This window comes from Amblyraja radiata, chromosome 2 (genome assembly GCF_010909765.2).
Source record: "Amblyraja radiata isolate CabotCenter1 chromosome 2, sAmbRad1.1.pri, whole genome shotgun sequence".
Classification (NCBI taxonomy): Eukaryota; Metazoa; Chordata; class Chondrichthyes; order Rajiformes; family Rajidae; genus Amblyraja; species Amblyraja radiata.
Genome location: NC_045957.1, coordinates 54,166,742 through 54,179,813, shown reverse-complemented (window position 1 = coordinate 54,179,813; position 13,072 = coordinate 54,166,742). Strand labels below are relative to the sequence as shown.

The 13,072-nt window shown below is 41.5% G+C and overlaps 1 protein-coding gene and 1 pseudogene across 4 annotated transcripts in view; one reads left to right on the top strand and one right to left on the bottom strand.

The window, feature by feature from the left end:
* znf385d (zinc finger protein 385D) overlaps positions 1-13,072 on the top strand; it is a 332,806-nt gene that overhangs the window by 168,985 nt on the left and 150,749 nt on the right. The gene's annotated exons all lie outside the window — the stretch shown is intronic.
* On the bottom strand, positions 442-536 carry LOC116970557 (annotated as a pseudogene).

Sequence of the window (13,072 nt, the reverse complement as noted above, 5' to 3'; positions counted from 1 at the left end):
AGACATAACAAATGTTTTTGAGCTCTGAGCAGTCCAAGCATCGGCTTTAGTAATCTGATAAATAACCTAGGAACTGAAGTTAATCCATTTTGCAATGTTTTATCATTGCTTTATCCAGCTAAATTTCAAAATGTCTCCGGTGATCTCTGTAAATGGGAGCATCCTAAGGAAATCAGATGCGAAATTTCCTATTTTGGGAATATTTATACTGCACATGCGAGTTAAACGACATTCTGCATCTTTTCCACAATGGACAGGCCACGCCTGCGAATTCCGTACCTGCTCGAGCAACAACTCTGGCCCATTTTCCGAGCCAGTCCCGAAAGCCATTCCTGGCCATAATACTAAGCCTGCCTCTAAAGACAACTCTGGACATAATTCTGAGCTTGCCTGTATAGACAAATCTGGCCCAATTCTGTGCTTGGAACCTTAGTATCGTGCAGTTTTACATGGTTAGATGCCAACCATTTGTGTGTTGTAAGGCCACTAGGACCCATTCCATCCTTATCAAGGGGAATGCCATTTTCATACAATACATAAACTAAACACATGTTATCATTATCATTAGTACAAAAACAAGTGTGAACATTACCAACTTGTAGATGGTCCCATATTTTTCCTGAGCCCGACTTGGGTCTCGGATTTAAGACCTCTGTCCAGCTTTCATGCTGCCACCAACTTCAGTGAACAGCTTACTGCCCATGAAGGCGTGGGGTGTGTTGTTGCCGCAACGATGAAGCTTTGCTCGTTGTTGGTATCTCGATTGGTCCGACAGCTTTTGCTTCCTTATCCAGGTTTTACCTGTTGAATAGGTCTTACCTCAAGAGAAGGTTCAGCGGCTTGTCTTTAATGTCACCTCTGAAGCGTTGTTCATTCCCGGCATTTATAGCATGAGGGGAACTCTAGCCCCTTCCAGGTATTCTGACACCTTCGTTTGCGAGGACTCCCTTGAATCCATACGCATGTATTCCAGTACGTTCCACAGACATACTTTAACATTTTGAAGTTAGTTACACTGACCACTCGCACTCCCCTCCACAGAGAGGGGGATTCGTAGACAGCCATGAACAGGTGCTGCCGCAGGCCCCTGCCTCATAGTATGCTCACCAGCTATACCTCCGATCTCAGAGTCAGAACAAACTGACACCGTGTGTTCACTTCCTCCAAGAGGGAGACATCATGCAGCCCTTCTATAGGCGCTGCTGCCAGAGGCTCCCGAGGAGACCCCCGGATATAAAGCTCCTCTTGCTGGAGCATATCGTGATGGCGCATCCTTTCCATCAGGAGCTCTTTCCAGACAGCCCTTCAACAGGTACTGCTGCCACGGGCCCCCGAAGAGACCCGCGGATATAAAGCTCCTTTTGCTGGAGCATATCAGGCTGGAGCTCTTTTTATTGGCTCACCAGTCCTTCTTGGCTTTCATGCCTTGGGGTATGCTCTGCAATACCTCCAACCTCAGGGTCAGAACAAAACTGCCCTGGTAAGCTCACCTCCTCCACGAGGGAGACATTATGCAGCCCTTCTACAGGTGCTGCTGCCATGGGCCCCCAAGAAGACCCGTGGATATAAGGCTCCTCTTCATGGAGCCGATCTTCCCTATACAGCCCTTGAACAGAGCTGCTGCCACGGGCCCATGGGGTGACCCACGGATATAAAGCTCCTCCTGGAGCATGTCATGATGGAGCATCCTTTCCATCAGGTGCTCCATCTTTGCCAGACGTCCACAGACGTTGCTTCTAGTGGGAGGAGAATCCTCCTGGCCCGACTCATCGGAGTCCACGGGCTTACTTTTAAATGGCTTTTCCTGCCCACAGGATTAGCCACGGTGCTCACAGTCGGCACCCTGATACGGCCTTCCTCATGGGCTTACCCCTCCATGGGAACCTCAGCGGTCTGGAAGCCACTGACCGCCTTGTCAGCGGCTGGAGTAGTGCACCCGACGTCTGCCGGCTACCGGCGTTCCGTGGTCTCCTCACAGCCCAAAGCTGGTTTCCCCGCGGCTCGTCCCGGACCGCGCAACAACATCCAGCAGGAAACCTCTGTAAAAAGAGGTTCCTGCAAGAAAACACAACCTGGTAAGAAATAAAAACTTACCTGTAGGTTTAAACTTACTGCTGGCAGGAGCGACTAGCCTGCCAGTCCGGTGCTTCGCCGTGCGAATGACGTAATGACATGCATGCGGACTGGCGGGGCTTCTTCACGGAATCACTCACGTGACTCCAAAGTAAAATTAAGAGGTTATGTGATCCTCCCATCAAACTTTCCTCGCTGATTTGCCCCCAAGTCGACATCAGATACAAAAGATGAAAGGAAATATATTTCTGTTTTTACAAATAGAGCTTTTAATGAAGGGATGATCTAATTGAGAAGCTTAAGATGATTGATCAATAAGATTGATGGATGGGTATAAGAAAACAGTACTGGTGGTGAGGAATCGGGGGCATGTGGGTGTGATTCAGTCTAAATATTTTGTGGGTGGTCACCAAGTACATCTTCATACATTTGAACTGGAAAGGTAAATCTTGACATCTCTCTTGCAATAAACCTATGAAGCTAAGCTACCTAAACTTTTCAAAACCAAGACTGACAGGTTTTTATCAGGTAAAAGTATATAGCTTTACAGTCTAAAAATGGTTCAATCCAATTGCGATAAACATCAGCTGTGATTTAATTTAATTACTGTTTAATGGAAAAATCTCCACTTGCTTGGTTGAGTGCAGCTCAACAACACTCAATGACACTTAAGCACCAATAATGGATCTGAATATTTTTCATTAGATGAGATGTGAACAAATTAGACTGAAAGGGCAACGTAGATAGATTATAAAATATAGAAATCAGGTACAAAAATATCCAGATAGCTGTAGATTGTTCTCCCATTTATCTAGAGGACTATAATCTATAGGAGAGATTTAGTACAGGATTTTAGACCACATAACACCATGGGAATATAAAACAATTATGGTCCATTTAGCTTCCCAAGTCTGTTCTGCCAGTCATGGCTAATATGTGACCTAAATGCATATAATTTCGTTTTTCCAGTGTCTCTAAATGTATTGGATTGACGAAAATCTATCATCCTCAGTTTGTAAATGAACCGTTGACCCAGCATAATTTGCCACTTGCAGAAGAGTGTGCTAATGTTTCACCATCCTCAGGGTGCAGAATCATTTTTAAATGTCATTCCTGAAGGATCTAATTTTACTCCTTAGAAAATATAAGGCTGTTCCTTCCCAGTGTTGCAGGTCTATTCAATGTCATTCATTCAATCTAACCAAACATTCTGTAAAAATGAATTGGAAGGAACTGCAGATGCTAGTTTACACCGTAGATAGATCCAAAATGCTGGAGTATCTCAGCAGGACAGGCAGCATCTCTGGATAGAAGGAATGGGTGACCCCTCTTCAGACTGATACAAAAATGATTAGTTTGATTATTCTTTAATTTCCGAATGAATGCAAACATCAGAGACTTTCACATAGTACATGGTAATTCTTTGAAAGCTTTATGGAGCAAAGCAATTTAGTTGGCTAGGTTTGTTCAGGCTTCAAATATTGGCCAATGCTGTGCTGTGCAAGGCCTCGACACCATCACTGCCCTGGAAATACCACTTGAAGACCAACTCCAGGTAAGTGTGGACCCAGTGTTATGGGGAACAGTGAGTAAAGGCAGCTCGCAACTACCAAGATATTCTGGGCACTATTATTTATAGATGCAGTTGAGAAAAACATTATAGGCCAGTAAGCAAATCAACATGATCTCGGAGTGAAACTGAGGACAAGGTACAGCTTATATTTAATAAGCTCACATTTTATCTGCTCTACCCATATAAAATCTACGTCTTGATATTTTCCAAGTTCATTGGGAAATGTTTCACTTAGTTTGATCTGGAACTTACCACGTGCTCCACAAGTCCTCCTTTTCCTTTTGGTTCTTCCATTTTTTGATGCATTAAGACCTGGAGGTGGCAAGATGTTGCATATCAAGCAAAGCTTGCCTGGCTACCATTGCAGTTGTTTCCTTGCATGTGTGCATGGCCATAAATGGGTTGCACCACTTATGTAGAAGCAGGCCTCACAACAATTATGAAGTCTGCTTTGACACTAGTTAATGGGAAGGACCAAGCTATGGAATCTAACACTGTGAATCAGGATCGGATAGGTCCACTTTACTTTAAAATTTATACGCACTGCGCATCCTCCTTTTACCACCACCGCCCCCCCCCCCCCCCCCCCCCCATCTCCCACCCAACACCCCCCCCCCCCCCCCCCCCATGGCAGCTCTTCCTAGAGACTCGCAATCTCACTTTCCTGCAATTGTGACCCTCAACCATAACTCAACAATGATTTTCCTCCCCAGCACCAATTGCAGCACCTTCCCATCTCCCCATCACCCATGATGACCTGACCTTTGACATTCTGCTCCCTCCAACAGATGCTCTTACCCAGATCTACCTCCATCCTCAGGCCCCTCTCTCCCAGGATTGTCTTTGCAACGCACAAGCCTTCAACTTGGTTGCTGACTACATGAAACAAAGGCATTTGAGTAAACTAATGGTATGAGTACCATGCTTCAGATCTTTTCTGTTATATAATTCTGCAGTCCCTTGAGAAAATACTGTTTGGACTGCTACAAAGCATCTATTTAATTTTGAGCTGATGTCATTTTGTTTCGTTGGAATATGGCACTTACAGAGCAAATGCAATGATTGTTATGTTAGTAACGGTGCGTGACTGTTTTTCCCAAATTATTTAGGTTTCAAGACAGCAAGTGAGAGGCAAGGGCTGAGGAATGTGTAGTTACTCATATATTGAGCCACATTTGTTTCTTTCCCTCTGTTCTACTCTTTCTCTTTATTCCTTAACTGCTTGCCATCAGCTGCTTCAGTTCATCTTTGGCCAGGAGTTTGCTTTATCTCTCTGCCAGATTTCCGCATGGGTCCAGCCGATTTGGCTTTCAAGTCAATTTGTGGACCGCTGGCTCAATTTTTGGAAGCTTCTTTTGGGTCTGCTGAAAGTTACCCAAATCCATTCAGTGATATAACAAAAGATGCGGCAATGAATTTAGATGCCCTGTCAGCAGGGTTACATTTTATGGGGTTGACAGGTTTGCAAATGATGGGAAAAATGGGTGCTTTTTTTAGGGTTCCATTTCTCATACAGTGATCACTAATAATGCTCTCGCTGTAATAGCAGAATACACACTATCACACCATTTCTTGCATTCAAAAGACAGGTTTTATTGAGAAAGTCTAATGTTAGTTTTTGAAGTTGCAGAAATTATTGCATGCTGTGAACTTAATTATAGATGGATTGCTGACTCCAAGATGAAAGGAGTGCATCCTTTGGATTTTAAGCTGATCATAGAAAGGCCTTTAGCACCAGAAGATTTAGTTTGATCATTACTGTTATATCCCCCTGAAAGACAGTACCAGAGAAGGAATATTTGTTAGCTAAAGTGCCATAAATTCATTTTCGAATCTCGTGACTTGAAAAGTGATTTTCATGTTGCGGCTCATGTTGCTGGTCGCATATTTGGGGAATCACTGAACTGAGAAGATGAATTGCTTGTTCAATGCAATTGTGGCGAGCGGGCCAAACCCTCCAGAAGGCCCGGTATGCCTGGCCCCATCGTCCACGGGGCCCATGCCATGAGAGCAAGGAGAGACAAATGAGCATTTGCCGAGAGTGAGGTGGGCTGTTGGAGAGCGAGATCGGCCGTTCGAGTGTGAGGTGTAGAGCGCGGAGGGCCGTCGGAGAGCCGCCGAGAGTGAGGAAGGTTGTCAGAGAGCAAGGAGGGCCATTGGAGAGCGAGGAAGATTGTCGGAGAGTTAGGGGAGAGTCAGAGAGCAAGGTGACTGTGAGAGTGAGGAAGGCCATTGGAGAGCGAGGAGGGATGCCGAGAACAAGGGGGGGACCCGGCAGAGGGGAGGGGGGGGGGGGGGGGTATCAAGAATGACGGGCCCCCAGAATGGAGGTCTGTCAAGAAAAAATGGGGACCCTTCATGTGGCGGCAGGCAGTAGATAGTTTTGTGAACTTTTGTAACTTTGTCAACGCCCAAACATGGCTACACTTGTGTACTGCCTCGGTGAAGTCTGCGACATAATTTTACCGGGTTGTATGTAAAATAAAGCATTTCACTGTACCTGGGTACATGTGACAATAAAGTATCATTGAATCATTGGAACAGAAGTTTATGACAAATACTTTTTCATTTTCTTGGTTGAGTACTTAAAGGAAACAACATGATCTTATTCAGTCACTTGCTTTCCTTCATGAATGACCCTAGGTATGTCATCAGATGTGATATTTATACTGATGATACTGCTCCCTGCAGAGTAATTAGTGCCCATCTCGAAGACAATCCATGACTAAATAATTGTCAGGAATAATATGGGTAATGGTCTGTTGCCTTGAGCAATGAGAAAGCTGTTTAGGAATGTTTTTAATACTGTTATCTGGGCATTCTAAGTACTCTTACTTTCCATGCACCTCTAGACCAAGGTGGGCTGAAAGTCATTGTCATTACCAAGTTTAGATTGTACTAAAGACACTGTTGGGAACAAACAGAATTGTTTACTTGTTTACATAGGAACAGTACACAACAGATCCCTTAATACTCATTCATGTTTATCCCATCCCATAATCGATCAGCAATAAAGTAATAACGTATTTTTATCATTCACAATTAATAAAGTGCTCTTCACATCATAAGCCACAAAATACGGTACATTAACTGATTTCTCTCTTAGTTAGGAAACCTGAGACAAACTGCAGGTTATAAGGTATGGAGTTGCAAAATTAAACAATGTGTTATTCTACTTCATGTCTCTCATGTCGAAAATAAAAATGGATAACATCTGAAATTCAATGATTTTAAAGATTCTTCCATATTACTACTTTGTTTGCCAGTGAATGCAATATTTTCTTCGTCAGTTCCTATTTCTGATGATGAGAGCGGAGAGTTTTATTAACTGTATCCATATGTTAAACAGAATGCTATTAAATTTCTATTACAAAGGAATTTTTTTCTGCTGGAGATTATTGCTTTGATTCTTTTCTTACAAGTAGGCGTATGTTTAGGGAAAGTATTGTTTCTGATCACTTTATTTGCAACACATGGCAGGCAACGATTAATAAATACATGTCTGGATGTTAGTTTCTGTAAATGCTGATGTTGGTTGAACACAGAATTGTTAGTGTACTTCTGTGAATAGTGTATTTCAAGACAGACAGGATAACTTTTTTCACTATCATTGATGAAGATACAAAAAACAGATCTTGAAACAGTTGGATTGTTACCTGATACTGATCCAAATATCAAACATTCTGGACTGGTGGTTTTGATTTGCAACTTCTAATTGGTGATACAGTTAGACTCGGCTCAGCCCATTTAATCTAGAGCTCTCCTAAATCCAGTGGGAACCAGGCTGGTTTAACTCCTTGGCTCTGGTTAATCTTGCCAGAAGTGAATATTTGTTTTCAAGATTCAACGTTTGTTGAATGAAAGCTGAAGAAGTGGCATCAAGGGTGTCAAGAGTTATGGGGAGAAGGCAGGAGAATGGGGTTGAGAGGGAAAGATAGATAGATCAGCCATGATTGAACGGCAGAGTAAACTCAATGGACCAAATGGCCTAATTCTGCTCCTATAACATGAACTTATCTTTATTATTTTTCTGTGTGCCAAAGACTACAGTAAACATTGATGTAAATATCATAAATCTATTGATTTTGGTTTTCTACATTATTTTAGTAGTATATTAGTGTATTGACCTGTTCTTGTGTCCATGTGAAGAATGATGTGATAACATGTAGTACTGTCTAGAAGGTCCAATGAAAATTATATACTGTTGTGCGCTGGGATTTGTTCTTGTTAATTTTGATATTACCCATGTAACTTCACGTTTCAGATTGCAGCATTGATGACACCATATTAGAGTTAATTGCTTAGCAATGAACCTTGAATTACCTTGAAAATCCAAGCCCAATTCAAGAACATTTTTCAGTAAGCCTGCCCATGTCACATTCCTCTAGAACATGGTTCTTGATCACCTTGGAAAATTGTCTGATATTGACTTGAAGTTTTGACAAGCGAATATAAACTTAAAAGTGCAATGCCTTCATATGGTCCTCCAGAAAGCTGTGTACATTGTTGTGCAGTTTCTTCTCAAATTGTTTTCTGGAAATTATCCTCTGATTTGTTTTCCATCATACAATATTCACTGAGATCATTTCATACCCTTCTTTATGTCAGCAATCTTTTAGTTTAGTTTAGTTTAGTTTAGAGATTCAGCATGGAAACAGGTATTTAGCCCATTGAGTCTATACCGATCACCTATCACCCGTTCACACAAATCCTATGTTATCCCATTTTCACATCCACTCCCATGCACATTAGTTGCATTTCTTTAACAAAGGCCAATTAACCCACAGACCCGCACGTCCTTGGAATATGGGGGGAAACCAGAGGAAACCCACATGTCATAGGGAGAGAGTGAAAACTCCATGCAGACAGCACACGAGGTTAGGATCAAACACAGGTCTCTGGCGTGCGTGGCAGCAGCTCTACCAGCTGTGCGACTGTGCTGTCACTTCCACTTGGCTCATCTTTCTTTTAACTGTTGAATCATCTTTGCATTCATCAACTTCAGACTACATTCTAATTCCCTCAGTGGTCATAGCCTCCAGCCCTCTAGAGATACATTAGCTGAATATTTATGCCAACTGTTTTCATGTCCCATGATGAAAATATTGGTCCTGATATAAAAGGGAATGGGGAGGCTAAACTTAGTGGAAGTACCTGGCGAGACTAGAGACTTGGATGTCCTTCTGATCCAGAATGTTTTTTCACTTTGGATCACATTTCTTCTCTTTTGTGTCCAAAAGCAAAGTGATAAAGATGGGCAACTGGCTATTCACCAGCACATCAGCCTGATCATAAAGAGCACTTTTGGATCCTGTCCTCATTTGTGTCAACTCTCACTAATGTGGGCTTATCTGAAATACAAAGAAAACCATTGGTTTGTTGTCCTTCCTGTAAATTATCTGATACTCATCTTCCTCCTCAAAGACAATTTGGTCAGTGATCTCCTTCATTTCCCACTCTTTTCCTTTTCCACTGGGCCAAATTTCTCATGTTAATACCAGCTATTTACAAAGCACAGTGTATGGTGGCATTGGGCTTATACATTTCTAAGAGCTTGTCAAAACTTCGTCAAAGCCTCACCTATCTGCCTTTGTAATGTCGCCGGACTCATTGCCTGCACAAGGATTACTATGTCTCCACTCCCTCTCCAATGTCCTCACGTAGTTATAAACCTTCCTAATTGTGCCTATCTTTCACTCTTTTTCATCTCTCAGATCAGCTTTCTTCCCTACCCCTAGAACCAAACTGGTTCTTAGCAAACTCACTGATGATGTTCTACATGATTGTTGACATGATGACAAAATTAACCAATTCTATTCAGTTTCCTTGACCTGCCTTCTGGCTCTCTCATATTCAGCTAGTTTGGACCAATCTTGCTGGTCCTATTGGCTATGCAATATCCATGTCTACACTATTATCTCTGATGAGCTCCCACAATCTTCATGTCAAAGAGCACAACAGCCTTGAGATTCAGTTGAATGGGTTTTCTGAAACATTACCAGGATTTAACTTATCATGTGGAGAGACGGCAAAAGCTGAAATTGCTCTCATTTGCAATAATATTTCCAATGGTGGAATAGTCCATATGAAGAGCATACACATTTGCATTAAAAAAACAGCCTTAACACATGGAAACAATCATTTGACTCAGCAGATTGTTAAGATCTGGAACATAATGCCTGAGAAACTGGTGGGACCAGCTTTTAGAGCAACTTTCTAGAGAGAATTATTTGGAACCTGAGCTTTGAGGGATAATAAAGACTTTTCAAAATACAAAGGGAGCAAAGCAAATGACATAGCTTTGGAGTTGTTGCATTCTGTGCTGCAGCAATCTACACTTCCATGTTGCCACATATCCCTTGTAGTCTTGCAGACAATTGAAACATTATGTGGTTCTGAAATGTTAGAGGTGTTTCTGAGATATACTAATGACTAGATAGGCTCAGGACCAAGTATAGTGCAGAGGTTTAACTGTGGCATTATAATTTGCCAGAGCATTCATGGGGATAGAAGGGAGGAAATTGGCCTCTGTTTTCTTTTCTAAATTGCTGCCTAGTAATTTCTGTGGAATAGAACTTTCAGAATGGTAGTGCCTGTGGAAAGGAACATCAGCATGAGTCAGAAACCTGGTGGGGAATAGTGGTTTCCTTCCATGCCTTGCTTCATTACAGCCATGCAGGCAAGTGCTCCATTAGTTTCAACTATTTTAGTTGTTAACAGCTGTTGCAAAATTCATTGTTCTGCTGTGATTTTGCAGTACTTATGATTCCTGCCAACTGAAGTGTGCCTTCCCAATGTTATAATTAACTTGTATAAATGTACTTAGTTACGAATTTTAGAATCTTTGCTTGCAATATTTGTCTCCATAAATTTCAGAATCGTGGCTGAGGAAACACATATGGACAATTTAATGCAGCAGGTTACACAGAAGTGTGCCACACCACATTGCAATGTTATGCATGCATGCCATTTTGTCATTTCCATTGGCACCAGCTTTGTCTCTGACACAAATACATATAATCTAAAAGTCATGGATTTTTGCAGAATGCAGCAGAATATATATTTTCATGGTGAAGCACCATCTGGCAAAAGGCAGCAAATTAATGCAGTGATACCATTTTACTTGATTGTGATGATAATTGCTTTTGATTGTCACCAACAGTTTACAGGGCAAATAAGGGAAACAGGTTTTTCTTATTATTCTGATTTAAATGCATAATCGGAGATATCACAACTAAGTTATGTTTATGTACATGATTTTGTTAAATAACAGAAACGCAAGTCATGCTTATTAAAAACATGCGCGGCTTCCCTTTACCATCATTAGCTTGTGTGTGGATTTTGTCACCAAAGGACTTTGTGGTCCAAATCCATTCTTCATCGAAGCCTCTTAACTTTGCCCATCATCATCTCTACCTCAACTTTCTTACTGTCAAGACACATGCAGAGATGGTGTGCTGAATGCTCCAATAAACATCTAGCAACATAGATGGCATGAATTTAAGAAAGCCCAGCACCAACGACTCAGGCCCATATCATTCACGATGAGTGCATGCGCCTTGGTCAATTCCACTTTAGCTATAATTTCTGTTCCTCTGCCTCCATAACACACTCAAAAGGAACTGATAATATCTGGTCCTACTCATTTCACACTCCTGACTGGATTTATCTATACCATTTCCATTCCCCATCATTTTGAATATCTAAATTATTTATTTAATTTGTCAGTCCTTCTTTGACAGCTTCTCTTCCCACAGATGCTACATGACCTGTTTAGTATTTCCACCATTTGCTATTTTCATTTTAGATTTCCAGCATGTGCAGTCTTATTCATTTCTATCCGCCCTAAAACCTCTTTCAAATGCGGGGAATATAAAAACTGACTATAAAAGCTTCTTTAGATATGTAAAAAGGAAAAGATTAGTGAAGACATATATAGGTCACATACAATCAGAGACAAGTGAATTTATAATGGGAAACAAGGAAATGGCAGAACAGTTAAATTAGTACTTTGATCTGTCTTCACTAAGGAAGCCACAAACAATCCAGAAATACTAGGGGACCGAGGATCTAGTGGGAGGGAGGAACTGAAGGGAATCCACATTAGTCAGGAAATGGTGTTAGGTGAACTGTTGGGACTGAAGGCAAATGAATCCCCTGGGCCTGATGGTCTGCATCCCAGAGTACTCAAGGAGGTGGCCCTAGAAATCGTGGATGCATTGGTGACATTTGTCAATGTTCTCTCGACTCTGGATCAGTTCCTGTGGACTGGTGGGTAGCCAATGTAACTCCACTTTTTAAGAAAGGAGGGAGAGAGAAAACGGGGAATTATAAACCAGTTTTAGCCTTATATCAGTAGTGGGGAAGATGCTTGTCGATTATTAAAGATATTATAGCATGCTTGACTAATCTTCTGGAATATTTTGAGGATGAAACAAGTAGAAGGATAAGGGAGAGCCAATGGATGTGGTGTATCTGGACTTTCAAAAAGCCTTTGACAAGGACCCACACAAGAGATTAGTGTGCAAAATTAGAGCAGATGTTATTGGGGGTAGGGTATTGACATGGATAGAGAACTGGTTGGCAGACAGGATGCAAAGAGTAGGAATTAACGGGTTCTTTTCAGAATGGCAGGCAGTGACTAGTGGGGTGCAAGTCAACCCCTTCCAGCCAGCTGATTCTTACTCAAATATACTGGGATTTGTCTTCTAAGTTAAATACAGTAATTAAATAGTAAATACTTATTCAGTTTAAGATCTCAGAGGAACTAATTATAGTACATGTTTGCTTGTTTTCTCTTTGAATATATTACCCGGTTTTGACCTGCTCTTTCTTTTCCATAATACTTGTTCATAGGGAACGGAGCTTAATGTAATTTTACACCTACGGAAGGTTACATCAATTTTTCCTCCACCATTAGGTGGTTTTTTCACACATTATTTTTAAATACTGTTTTTTCATATAATTTATGTTATTTAGCACTTTTTTTGATTTTTCTTTTTATGGTACATTTTCATGGGATATACCTACAGAGTTCAGCAGCTGGGAGCACCCACCCAACACCCAGAAGCTTGAGGTATTGTGTTGCACCATCTGAAATAAAGGAACCAATGTAACTTACAATGCAAGACGACCCTCACAAGAAAATTGGAGGAATTACGTTTTGTAGCTGGAATATAAGGGGTGCTAATGAGCCAATTAAAAGGGGTAAGATTCTTGCCCAATTAAAATCACTCAATGTCGATATAATATTTCTACAGGAAACACATCTGAAAGTTCAAGCTCAGACCAGGCTGAAGGCAAATTGGATCGGTCAAACATATCACTCCTCCTATCTCTCTAAATCCAGGGGTACCGCAATTATAATTCGTAAAGGCATACCATTTAAACATAAAAATACCATCGCAGACAAAGAGGGGAGGTATG